A 13,953-nucleotide genomic window follows, 5' to 3' on the forward strand; every position below is an offset into this window, starting at 1 on the left:
TCCATCCCTAGATGGAAGTGCCAATAAAAACAACCTGTTCCAAGGATTTTATGGGTGGAGAAGGTTTAGTGCATTTCCCAGGGAGTCTCCAGAATGGCAAAAGGATACCCCTCTGCTCATAGTTCTTTATTCAGCCCCCTTCTCCTTCAGCTGCCTGCCTGCTCTTCTGGAGATCAGCCAACCTTCAAGCAGATTTTTTTTGGGGGGGGGGAGACTGGAGGGAAAAGGAGAAATCAGCAAAGATTGCTTACCCAAAATTTGGGGGATCTAACATGATGTAAAATACGCTTACCTATCTGCATGGCATAAGGGCAAAATATGTACGTAATACACCTCACCACACACCCCTTCTGATATGTGGCTGGTAGATATAAAAATATGCTTTCATTATATGTCGGGTTCAATATATTTATGCAAAATGCAGCACTATTTATATATTTCCTAAAGTCAGAAGGTAATGCCCAATGACACACAGAGAGCTTAGTTTATTTGCACCCAGGGACCATGACATTGGGCCTCAGGCACCTGGAAAACCCATTCCTGCTTGATTAAGGCATATCTCCACATGCAGGCCAGGTTCCAATCCAAATTTGAGGAGATGAGATCCTCTCAGCTGAAAAGGAAAGAATAAATGTAAATCTTAATAGCACAGATATTTCTAGGCTGCTGCATAAAAGAGGTGCAAGAGAGTGTTTACAAGCAGTATTTTTAGGAGTGAAACTGTTCAAAATGGGTAAGAATCCTTAATATTGGCTTAATAGAACCCACATTGTTTTTTAGGTGGTCGATGGAGATATAATCACCCACGTGCCGCCAGAGTGTTGCACTTATTCCTTTACAATAAGAGCAAAAACAGGATTGTGCCAATGTCTTCAAACAGCAAATAGGTCACTGTTCATCTGTAGAATTAACGACTCATTTCTGATCTGGAGCATATGTCCTATTTTGAGGATGTTCTTTGTGATGTTAAGTCTTTTTTAAAAAGCACCCTATGTATTCCACTAAGTATAACGATTGCTTTTTGTCCAGCAAAATGCTGATACTCCAAATTTCAAAGGGTTGCTTGCTGCATGACTTGGGTTCCTGCCCCCCTCGGGATGGGGGAAGATGCGGATGTTCAATTATTAGAACTGGGAACATCATTTGCCACTAATTTTGCCACTTCTGCCTCTGAACATTGGGGTGACAGGTACAGTCACTGCCTGGCACCTACAAACTGCAACTGGATAACTTCAGAAGCAAAATTATGACATTGTGAGGCAATTTTTATGACTACCTCTGAAGTACACAATTGTGCCACGTAAAAACCCTGGACCGTGGTAACACCCTCCCCTTTTCTTCCTTCATTGTTAGATATAAGCTGCTTGAATTCAGAGATGTACTAAAGAGAGAGAGAGCTTTGTACAATGATTAATTGACCTTAACGAGTTTAAGGATGCTCATTTGCACATGGTTAAGAAGTGTTACAATATGTCAGCAACGAGAAAGGCTCCTATTATCAGCATAACAGCGTAAACAGCCTGAGTAGGCTGTATTTTCTTAAAAAGTTCATTGCAGGGAGATGGGGGAAGCACGAGAAGCTAAACAAATCCAGGCAATAATGGAAATGTAGCATGAAATTACTTCTGTAAACAACAGCCATTCATTATTTGAACATTTTTCATAAGAGAGTAGTAGGCAGCTGAGTGTTGATATAAAAGGGTGTGGATGCCATTTGGGTAGAGCAGATTGTATATTTCAAAAGAGATCTCCTAATATAGGACTAAACATAAAGACAGATGCCTCTTTTTTGAAAAAAGAAAAGAAAAAAGAAAGAAAGGGGGGAAGCATAAAACATTGATTGATCCCCCGAATATTAACAATCAATGCCATTTTCTTCATTAACTTCTGAGTGGAACACAAAGAAAGGTATATTTGATTTAAGAAGCAAAAGAAAGGAGCACTATTTAATGTTGATTTGGTGTAGTGAATAACCCCGGAGAGTAATGTAAATACCAAGCTGCAATAACATGACAGCACACTAATCATATTTACAAACTATATTAAATCTGTCCATTGTGTTTGCCTGACTGTGGATTGGCTTGAGTGTAATTGTCATTGTAACCCATGTTGGCTTATGGGAGAATTTAACTGCAGTGATATAAGGTGAGTGCTAGGCTTATTATTACTTTATTATTACCCGGTTTATGTTTATTAAAACAATTTGTCATGCAGAACAGGAATGAGGGAATGGGAACATTAAATCGTGCCATACTCAACCTGAAGAAATGAGTTACAATAAAATTAATGGCAAGCAGGCCGCCACTGACACTTGTAGCCGCGTGGAGCAGCTACACAGCGGCTCATTTCATTTGCTGATCGTTTCTTGTTAGGGTCACGCCATTAAACTTACATATTGAGAACTACTGAGAATCTGAGGCAATGAAGGTAAAGTTTATGAAGCAAAAGTGGGATTTTCCCCCCCGCTGCTAATGCAGTCCTTTCAATTATGACCAAAATCAGGAATGCAGATTGAAAGTTTAAATCATACTGAGTTATTAAAGAACAGTGTTGGAGGGAAATGTCCTTCAGTTTTACAGAGGCTTAGATAGCTGGGGAGGGTGAAGCTGAGTTTAGTTTAGCGTAAGGTTGCTCTCTAACAGCTTTGAGAAAAGAGAACAGTGTGTGCTATTTTTCTAGGAAAAGATGTGCTAGAACTCACCATGAACACCTCCCTCTTTCTCTTAGAATGGCAATGGCACCCACCTGAGAGATGCCGGAATTTTGTTCTGATGCGTTCCAGCTGGGGGGAAAAGCCCTGAGTGTGAGACTATTGGTCATGAAAGGTCGCACAACAAGTATGATAAAAGCGGGTTTATTTTCTTTCCTCAAAACTCTGAGGATCTGTACTTGGTATTTCTTTCCATCAAATCTTCATTATTTTTAAAAGCATGGTGTTAAAACGGTTTATACTGTAGCAGGCGAGGACAGGGATTTAGCACTCTTTCACCATCACAACCCCCATCTTGTGACTAATTTGCTGCAGAAATTAAGTGTCAGGCTCCATGTATGTTAGCTGCCCAAAAGAAATTTGGCCCCCTGATGAAACATCAGTGGATATGAAATAATAATGCCCTTTCTTTGTTTCCCATTATGCAATGATGTTAAAGAGTCTTCAGGGGAAATGATTAAAAACTGGTGCAGAGGAATAGATGTTGAAGATTAAGTCTAAGCTTTCGCAATTAGTGTTTGCTAGACATACAGTCAAAATAAATCCCACAGAAACCCCATTTTCTCACTCTGTGCTAGTCATCTCCCCTCAGTGTCTGAAATAACATTCATGTGAATGGGATCCTCTCTTACCAAAGAAGGATTGCTAGAAATGTATGGCTGCCCACAAAACTATAGAACTTGTTCCTCACCAAGACTCGTCAAACGCAAAGTGAGCATCTTGCTAAAATGCTGTAAGACTTTTTCCTGTTTCAAACAGGAACTTTAAACTGTTAGAGGACTGGCAAGTTTGCAGGTTTCCCTGCTCTTACCGTTATTACACATTGGCTACCACTCTTTTTTCAAGCAGCTCAGAGTAGCATTTTAGCCTCACAACTACCCATGTAAGATAGGTTAGACTGTGAGAGTGGTTTTCCTAAAGTTAACTTTAAAGCTGATTGGGGATTTGAACTTGAATTTCTAATACTTTAGCTATTACACCAGACTGCCTCTCCACTGAAATTGAATTTTAATGGAAATTGGACTTTTAAAATGTAGTTACGGACCTGAGGATGGGGCCAGCTATAACTTCAGATAAACTACATAATCTAGCTAAATCTAAGCACTTTTGTAGCTGCAGTCCTTTAAGAATAAGCCCTGTCGAAGTCAATGGGACTTACATCTGAATAAACACATGTAGGATTACGTGGTTTAGTCCCAATGATTCCTTTGACATATCCTTCATACTGCTCCATAGAAATTAATTGGATTTAAAAATATTTAACTTTTACTCAATCAGGTTCTCCACAAATAAAAACAAATGCATATTGTCTAAGATTAATATTTTATATGAGGATATAATATTGTGTGTGTGTTCTGCTGATGCTATACGTTAGGCCATACATATTCTCAATTCAGTGGAGATGGTCTTTCATTTAAGAAGCTTTTAGAAGAGGATCAGAGATCCATTATGGAACTCAACATCTCACAAGTCTCATCTTTTCTAAAAAAAAAAAACTTCTAGTCCTTCTGGTCACAGAGGACATGTCTGGGAGAAGCCAGACGTATGGCAACCCTATGTGACTCCATACCTCCAACATTTCTCTGATGAAAATATGGACATCCTAAGGAAAAGTGGGATATTCCGGAATCAAATCAGAAACTGGGGCAGCTTCTGTAAATCTGGGAGTATCCCTGGAAAATAGAGACACTTGGAGGGTCTGGTGTACATAAAAATAGTCCACACAAAAATAATACAATAAAATTTCATTATAAAGCCAAAAAGAAACCTAAACACTACCTTAAAATTCCTGTGGGAGTACCCACTCTGGAAGAATGGCAGATGCAAGTAATAGACTATATGGAACTGGCAGAAATGACCGGCAGAATTCGAGATCAAGGAGAAGAGCAGGTGGAAGAGGACTGGAAGAAGTTTAAAGTTTATTTACAAAAACACTGTAAAATCTTTGAATGTTGAGGACATTGAAAAGGAAAAGAAGGGGTTCTAGTGACTGAGTTAATTAAGAGCACAAAGGGAGGGACCAATAATCAAAATGAACAAAATTGAGCTTGCTGAACTAATTATTACATAGAATACAAGATCGGGAGGCGGGTGGAAGTAAGGAAAATAAGGTTTTGAAGGGTATAATTGGAAAGTGAGATTATTTTTATGTCAAAATTTCCTTTTTCTTTTTTCCTTTTTTTTTTCTCTTATTTTTGGTCTATGTTTTGTTCTTCTTTCTTTTCTTTTTTTTTCTTTTTTGGATAATGTTTGTGAAAATTTTTCTTTCTGTAATGTTTGTGAAAATATGCTTTTTTGTTCTTTTTTGTGGAAAATGTAATAAAAATTATTATAAAAAAATAAAAATAAATAAAATTCCTGTGGGAGTAAGGAAGTCTTTGTCATACACCCAGTGCTTTTTTCCCTAAAAAAATATTTAGGGGTACTCTCATTTTGACTCAAGAAAATCACGGGGAAAAGAAATGAAACTATCGGAGGTGGTAACAACGAAACTGACCAATCATCGTGCTAGATTCCAACTCCTACTTCACACATTAGATGCTCGCTTCCGTCTGAGACTCAGGAAATACTGTGACAGGAAATGAGGCCGCCATCAAGGGATAGCAATGGAACTGACAATTCCCCATGCTAGAAAAGAAACTAATTTTTTTGTAGTTTCTTTTTCCATTAGATTCACAAAATGTTTAGGGGTATGCGTACCCCTGGGTACCCCCAGGGTAAAAAAAGCACTGTATACACCTGAGGTCTGGCAAGCAAGGTGGCTATCTAATCTGAGTTGCACAGGCTTGGGCCCACAGCACTGAATGCACTACTACAGTATATCCCTTCCAGCAACCAGCCTAGTTACATTCCAGGTAGCTGTACCTCCACATAGGTTGAAGCCTTCTGGCTCTACACATGAAAACACATCATGGCTTTCTTTTTTTATCTGCTCCCTTATGAGGGCAAGGCCTCTCCCTGCCCTTAGCCCTTTACTGGAGTTGAACACCCACCTTGCCCCCAACTCTGGTGTAAACTGGCTGCCCTGGCTGCCTAGGAAAACTTTCACTTGCTATCTTTAGACACATCCCCGGAGCACTTTGTAGCGTGAGGGCAAGAGGGATCTGAGCCCCAAGGCTTCTTTCTGGTCCTGTTCACTGTAACTACTGATGTCATTTACAAGGATAAACCCTTAAAGCCACGCCACAATAGACAAAAGAAGAACACTGGAGCAATTCCCTTTGGACAGCAGAGATTGGTGTTCAAGTTATTGAAAATCTGTGTAACTCATTTTCTCTTTTGTCATACTTTAGAGGGGGGAAAATCCATGCAGTTTGGCTGAGTGCAAACAATAAGCTTTTATTGTTGCTGCCCTTCTTCATAAATGCGTAGCCTTCGGGGAGCATCCGAAGAGCTTTGGTACAACAAATTAAAAGTCTCTAAACTTTCTGTGGGTCTCCTTGGACATTTTGTAGACCTGCAAATATCACAGAGTAATCAATATAATGCTGCCCTAATACTTTAAAGCAAACTGGCAGTTCCCAAGAAAGAAAGTGCAGCCACACTGACTATCCTATTGTTAGGCAGTACTTCTGTCAGAGTCACAAAGAATTACAGGCAGGTAGCTAGCACAGTAAACGATGTGCAAGAAAGCCGTGATTACAAACTCGGGGGCAACTGAACCCTTCAGAGGATTGAAAACATTTTCAAAGGGAAGCTGGCAGGTACAGCTCCTTTCGAGCTTGCATTTCCGATGCTTTTCATCCTTTGTTAAAAACTTTCATTTCTAATGTGCTATATACAGCTTGCGCCTTCTGCAGATTCTCTGGAGATTTATTTATTCGCTTCTGCATTCCCCATCCCTGCTTTTTTTCTGTTTTGTTCATTAGATGCCTAATGCATTAAGAAGAACAAAGAACAACTCTAAACAATGTATAGCACAAATATATACTGTGAAGATTAACTTTTAAACTTTTCTTTCTTTCTCTCTTTGAAGACTGCTTAAGTTGCATACAGGCATACGTAACATTACCAGTAAGCCCACAAAGGAACTGCACTCACTGCATTTTTGTTCTTATGTGACATATTTTGTCCCAGTTTGGTGGGAAGGGGGGGATTAGTTTTGTGTGGTTTTAGAAAAACCTGACTGTGCATAGCACTGATTGGCTGTAATCAATTACATCACTAATGCACCATGGAATCAGTTTTCCAACTTCCTTCTATTTGTTTTAAAGGTTCTTATATGTGCATAAGTGTCTTTTAAAAATGTGTAAATTTAATTATACATGTGAAACTTTAGCCATTTCCTATAATACGGTTCGAGAAGCAATACTGAGTGACATCAAAAGGCAGGTTATTCTAGTTTCAGTCAATTCAATCCCAGATGTTTCCCACATTGATCAACTTACTGTCATTGGTAGATATATTTCTCCTAGTAATGGATCATCAGTTGAACACCTTTTTGAACAGAAAGAGCACACAAGTGAAAGTATGAGTGAGCTGATACTGAACTATTTCATTGAATGCGAAATAGATTTCAGTAAATGTAGAGGACAATCATATGGCAATGCAGCTTATAATAGTTGGAAAATATAATGGTGTTCAACAAAAAATTCTGGAAAGGAACAAGTTTGCAAAATTTATTCCATGTGCTGGACATTCCCCAAATCTAGTTGGATGAACTGCAGTTGGGGTTTTTCTTTTTTTGCCACAATAAATGAGCTTTATTGTTTTTTCTCAGCTTGTACAAAAAGATGGGCAGCACTAAAAATATTCTTGCCTCTTGAGTCAAAAGTTCCTTAACATTTATCAGACACAAGATGGGAAGCTCATGCCAAAGCTACTGCAGCTATTAGGGAAAGTTACATTGCTCAAGCCATTACTTCTGATGAAACTGAAAAAGGAGATATCAGATGACAGGCTGCAAATCTTCTGCAGAAAAATGGAAGAATTTCACTTCATTTCTCGTGCTTTACCTTTGGACATATTTGCCACACCAATTTCATAAAGCCAGCTAGGCACTCCAAAGTTTTCAGATTTCACTGAACGCATTTGCAAATATTGAAATATATTTTGCTATGAAACTTGTTGGCCTGCATTCATTCTAGCCTAGATGTACTGCATCTAGTCAACGAACTGGTTGTAATTGTGGTATTCTCCAGTCTATGTTTTTGTTTAGTAGTGCATTTTGTATCCTCATTTTGGATTTTTCTGTTATGAACCTTCCTAGGATCTTCAGATGAAGGGCGGTATACACATTTAATAAATAATAAATATTGCCGATCATATGATACCCTCGGGATAATTTTGGTGAAGAGGACAAAACTGATGTAGAGTGCAAAAAACAAAACAATAATGGGACAGCACCCAAAGCCTTAGACAAACTTTCTTCAAGAGATAAGTTTAGGGTAAATTCATTTATCCCTGTCATGGATGCTCTTGAAACCAATCTAGACAAAAGAGCAACAGTTTATAGGAGTGTAGGTGACAATTTTTCATTTTTTTATGAACCTGCAAGCAACCAAGGAACAGATTCACAATGGTGTCAAAATGCTGATGCAAGAGTATTCAAAGGATGTTGACCTTAGTCTAGTTGATGAACTCTTGTACTTCCACCAATATGTCAAACAAGCTCACCCTGAATATATGTATCAAATTATATTCCAGGAGAAAATTCAGACAGTTTTTCCAAATGTGGAAACAAATTTCGATTGTCCCTGTCATTTATTTGTTACAAACTGTACTGGTGAAAGATTATTTTCTAGGCTAAAAAGGTTAAAGAATGATCTACGGTCTTTCTGGGAAATGATCTATAATGAAATTAAGAAGGTCCTTAAGTGGACTTTTCCTAAGAAACCAGAGGCTTTCCTTTTGGGCATGGTGGGCCAAGTGGTGTCAAGGAAGGATAGGATTTTCTTTATGTATGCCACTACAGCAGCAAGAATTCTACTGGCAAAGTATTGGAAGATGCAAGAACTACCTACTCTGGAAGAATGGCAAACAAAGGTGATTGACTTTATGGGACTGGCTGAGATGACGGGCAGAATCCGGGACCAGGGGAAAGAGACAGTGGAAGAGGACTGGAAGAAATTCAAAATATATCTTAAAAATAATTGCAAAATTGAGGAGTGCTAAGATGTCAGGGGGTAAGAAGTAAAGAATTGCAGCAGTAAACAAAGAAACTTAAGAAATTTTTATGAAAGGGAATTAAGATAATGGACCTAAGGGTTGCTAAAGAATTATTAAACAAGGATGCAGGGATGGGGAGGTATGGGGAAGTCAAAGAAAGAAGGGAATGAACTGATGAGCTTGAAGCTGTACTGTTTTATATTGTTTTTTATTATTTGTGTGGAAAATTAATAAAAATTATTTAAAAAAAAAAAAAAGAATGATCTACGGTCAACAATGTCCCAAGATTGGTTGTCTAATCACAGCATTCTCTGCATAGAAAATGATAAACTGATACTTACTGATTTTAATGATATAATTTATAAGTTATTGATAAGTTAAGACTCTGTGCCTCCCAGAATCCCCTAGCCCAGGGCCTCCAGTTGCTTTAATCTGGGCCTGCTTCTATTTCATCAGTTATACACACCACAGAGATTGCATAACAGCTTGTTGTTGTTTAGTCATTTAGTCGTGTCCGACTCTTCGTGACCCCATGGTCCAGAGCACACCAGGCACTCCTGTCTTCCACTGCCTCCCGCAGTTTGGTCAGGCTCATGTTTGTAGCTTCGAGAACACTGTCCAAGCATCTCATCCTCTGTCGTCCCCTTCTGCTTGTGTCCTCAGTCTTTCCCAACATCAGGGTCTTTTCCAGGGAGTCTTCTCTTCTCATGAGGTGGCCAAAGTATTAGAGTCTCAGCTTCATGATCTGTCCTTCCAGTGAGCACTCAGGGCTAATTTCCTTAAGAATGTATGCATTTGATCTTCTTGCAGTCCATGGGACTCTCAAGAGTCTCCTCCAGCACCATAATTCAAAAGCATCAATTCTTTGGCGATCAGCCTTCTTTATGGTCCAGCTCTCACTTCCATACATCACTACCGGGAAAACCATGGCTTTAACTATACAGACCTTTGTTGACAAAGTGATGTCTATGCTTTTTAAGATGCTGTCTAGGTTTGCCATCACCTTTCTCCCAAGGAGCAGGCGTCTTTTAATTTCGTGACTGCTGTCACCATCTGCAGTGATCATGGAGCCCAAGAAAGCACTGCGTAACAGCAAACATAACCAAAAGCTTAGATTTGGGAGCCCAAAGCTCTGAACCTTTACAAGCAGTGGTAGGAAACTGAATCTAATTGCTAGAGGGCAGAAGAGGGGGCGGTAATAATAATAATAATAATAATAATAATAATAATAATAATAATAATTTTTTTATACCCCACCCATCTGGCTGGGTTTCCCCAGCCACTCTGGGTGGCTTCCAACAAAATATTAAAATACAATAGTCTATTAAACATTAAAAGCTTCCCTAAGCAGGACTGCCTTCAGATGTCTTCTAAAAGCCTGGTAGTTGTTTTTCTCTTTGACATCTGGTGGGAGGGCGTTTCACAGGGAAGGCGCCACTACCGAGAAGGCCCTCTGCCTGGTTCCCTGTAACTTGGCTTCTCGCAGCGAGGGAACCGCCAGTTATATATTTATACCATGCTTTGGGGCTTCTCATGAGTATCTGCCTGGCCACAATTGTTGAAAGGATGCTAGACTATGTGTGCCTTTGTTCTGATCCAGCCACACTCATCTTAAGTTCTTATAAAGCTGATATCACACCCACTCACACTCACATCTCATTGGAGGAGTTGAAGAACTCCTTGGGAGACATATGTCTACCATTCATAACACTCAAATACTTTTAACATGACAATTACGAATCTGTGTGAACAAATGATTCTAAAAGCATTGAAAATGGTACTCTAAGAAATAAAAACATAATGATAATGATAAAACTAAATAATAATAGTCAACGCCTTTAAGAACATTAGCTGATCTGATCTGGAAAGCACACCCACTGCTCTGCCTTTGCATTTCTAAGTGCTCTTCATGGTAAATCTGTATACAATGCACAGGCATGCAACTATGCAAATGTGTCATTCCTCAAGCTGTTCTATGACACATCATCCAATATAGTTTATCCATTAATTATTTTATTTCATAAAATTTACAGACCACTTGATTGTAAAACAAACAAACAAACCCCTCAAAGTGCTTTACGAAAGGTAAAACAGTAAGATCAAGAAAAAAAGGACAACCCTACTTTAAAAGTTTAAATAGTTCTTCTCAGGTTGTATCAGCTTCTTACAGAATGATTCTTTTTATTTTCTTCTTCTACTTGCATATTTCTGGCATACCTTTCTTAAGGTCTTGGGTTCTTTCGAGGTCTGTAGGTCAAGCTCCCTCCCATTGATGTATGGAGACTTAAATCAATTCATAGAAAAACGGAAGGCTCTTCTGAAGAAGTGGCCATTGGTCTTCAGAGATTTCTATTTTTAGATGCTGTTCCTTGGGACTACGGGAAGCTGTGGCTGCTGGGACTAGCATTGCAATTCAGTACTTCATCCTGGAAGACAGCGCCACTGCCTTTTCTCTGTGGCATGTTGTTGGTGTGTATTGCAAGCAATTGGTGCTTTGAACATGTGAGTGTATGTGTGAGGTGGGACCACCTTAGGATATGTGGGTGTAGGAAACCATGCCAGGTAGATTAGTTTTTCATATATCCAGCAATCCAAAAACATTTCAGCATTGAATAGATAATGTCCGGTTTCATATGTCTAACTCATACCATACATTATCCTAAGAAAGAAATTTGTATATGTATGTTGCTTGTTTCTTAATCAAGGACAAAACAAATCAGAAGAATTTCCCAAGGAAAATGTTGGTAATAAGGGAAACACAGTTGTTGTTTTCATGTCGTCATTGCAATATAATGTTCTGAGTCCTTGATGTAACTATTCAAACGTACTAATTGTTGTTGCTTTAAAAAATGTGATCATTTGGTAAGTCCATTTTGATAGCCACTTTATCTGCTCAATAAGTCAGACTTGCCATACGTCAGGAAAAATCCTGACATGTCCTGTTTTTTGGGTGTAAAAATGGCGTCAGGGGATAAGTTTGTCAAACTGGCAAAATGTCAGGGAAAACCCAGATGTATGGCAGTGTGGTGGAAAAAGCAGTAGAAACAGTTCAAAAAGCTCCCCCCAAAAGCTCAACAATTTGGGTTTTTACTTTCTGAAATATGGCAACCCTAAATAATGTCTAATTTTACCATGAGGTGAAGCTTTGCTTTTATTTCATTTCTCCGTGCTACTAATGGGCTTTTATCTGATGCATTTATTTTTGGCAGAACATTAGCCTCTTTTCCCACTCTTTATCAATGTGATTACTATATACCTAATGAGTCCCAGTTCTTTAAACAGCTAATCAAATCATTTTAAAATACCTTCTGTGTTTTGTTTATAAGGCAAGCCATGCACCTGTTTGAATTTGCAGTCTGCTGCTCAACCAAACCCGAGAGGTTTTCTTTCCCAATTCTTTCTCTGCTTGCACTGCTTTATACAGTGCCAACCCCTTTCTAGCCATCGCATCTCTTGGATGTGCTTGATCAGATCCATGTTACTTTTCGGCAAGGTAATATCTGCACAGAGGTACATTTCCTGCTTGTGCATGGCAGGATCCCAGGTCAGCAGGAGGACATTCCTTGGAGATACAGGCAGAAGATGCCCTTCTTTATTCATCACGTAATACTAAAAAGATAAACAATGAGAAAGGTAAGTATGCACCAATACTGTAAATGAAAGGAAAACCTGGATCAGTTATATCACTGAATAACAGGAGAAATGTCGAGCCTGAGTGAATGTCATGCAGCTGTCCCTTCATCTGCCTGGCTCCATCTCCATAGCTGTCATCCACAGAGAGGGAAAGCCCATAAGGACCACAGTGTCCATCTTCCATTTTCCCCAACCACCTCACCACATAGGGCCATCCCAATCATGAAATGAATTGAGACCCTTGTCTCAGGTGGGGACATGGGCAGGCTAGCAAATGGGTCAGGCTCCTAACATACTTGACTTGTTGTGCTGTCAGCCTTGGCCTATGGAAGCCTTCCTCCTCCTCCTCCTCCTCCATCTCCATCCTGTTTTGCTTTAATAAAGGGCTAAGGGGTTGGAGAGATCTGGCTGCCACTACAGCAAAAAGTGAGGGATAGTAAGGAGGCAGGAGATGCGAGATGAACAGCCAGTAGCAGCAGGGAGGTGAGGAGGAAGAGAGGGAGAGAGTTTAAAGGACATGAGATGGAGTGACAGTGACTCAGTCCATATCAGGCACTGCAGACTCTTGTGATCCCTGTTACCAAAGCCCTGCTTGTGGGTAGTCTTCTGTTTGAGTACCTGCTTGAAGAGGACCCATTGGCCCCACACCCACTGCCCTAGCAAACAGTCATGGCTTTGAGGTAGGTTGGGGTGCAAGTCTGCCACAGGTTCATTTGCCCAATAACTTCCACGTGGTGAAACTTTCTTCTGGATGCTGTTGGTGAGAATGTGAAAACCTAAAGTTGCACCGCCATGATGGTTTTTACATAGCAGGAGAAATTCGGAAGCGGGGGAGAATGTGACACTGTAAGAACAGCTCATGTCAAATTTTCCATAGCTCAGATATATTGTCGAAACTAGACCTAAGTCAACAGACCATGTTATCTCTAATCCAAGGTTAGTTCTAGGTAAGTTCATTTGTATATGAACTGTACTTTTTGTCCAGTTTGCCAGATTTCTCGTTCTAATGGCAGCTTCTTACTATGTTCTGTTTCAGGTAAAGGTAAAGGGACCCCTAACCATTAGGTTCAGTCATGGCCGACTCTGGGGTTGCGGCGCTCATCTCACTTTATTGGCCAAGGGAGCCGGCATACAGCTTCCGGGTCATGTGGCCAGCATGACTAAGCCGCTTCTGGTGAACAAGAGCAGCGCACGGAAACGCCGTTTACCTTCCCACTGGAGCAGTACCTATTTATCTACTTGCACTTTGACGTGCTTTCAAACTGCTAGGTTGGCAGGAGCAGAGACGAGCCACCAAATAGTGGAAACCTTTCAGAGGTTGCTGGAAGAATAACTTAAAGGGAAAGCAGAGGGTTGCCATTTCTACCTTTTCAATTTTGACCTGTATTTTGTGTTTTGGTTTATTTCTCACCTGGAATATGAATTTCTAATTTATGCTTACATATATTTTGGTCCCCACGTAGTGGCTGGCCAACACTGCAATCTCAGTGTGGGGGCGGGGG

Source organism: Podarcis cretensis, assembly GCF_951804945.1.
Source record: "Podarcis cretensis genome assembly, chromosome: 1".
Taxonomy (NCBI): Eukaryota; Metazoa; Chordata; class Lepidosauria; order Squamata; family Lacertidae; genus Podarcis; species Podarcis cretensis.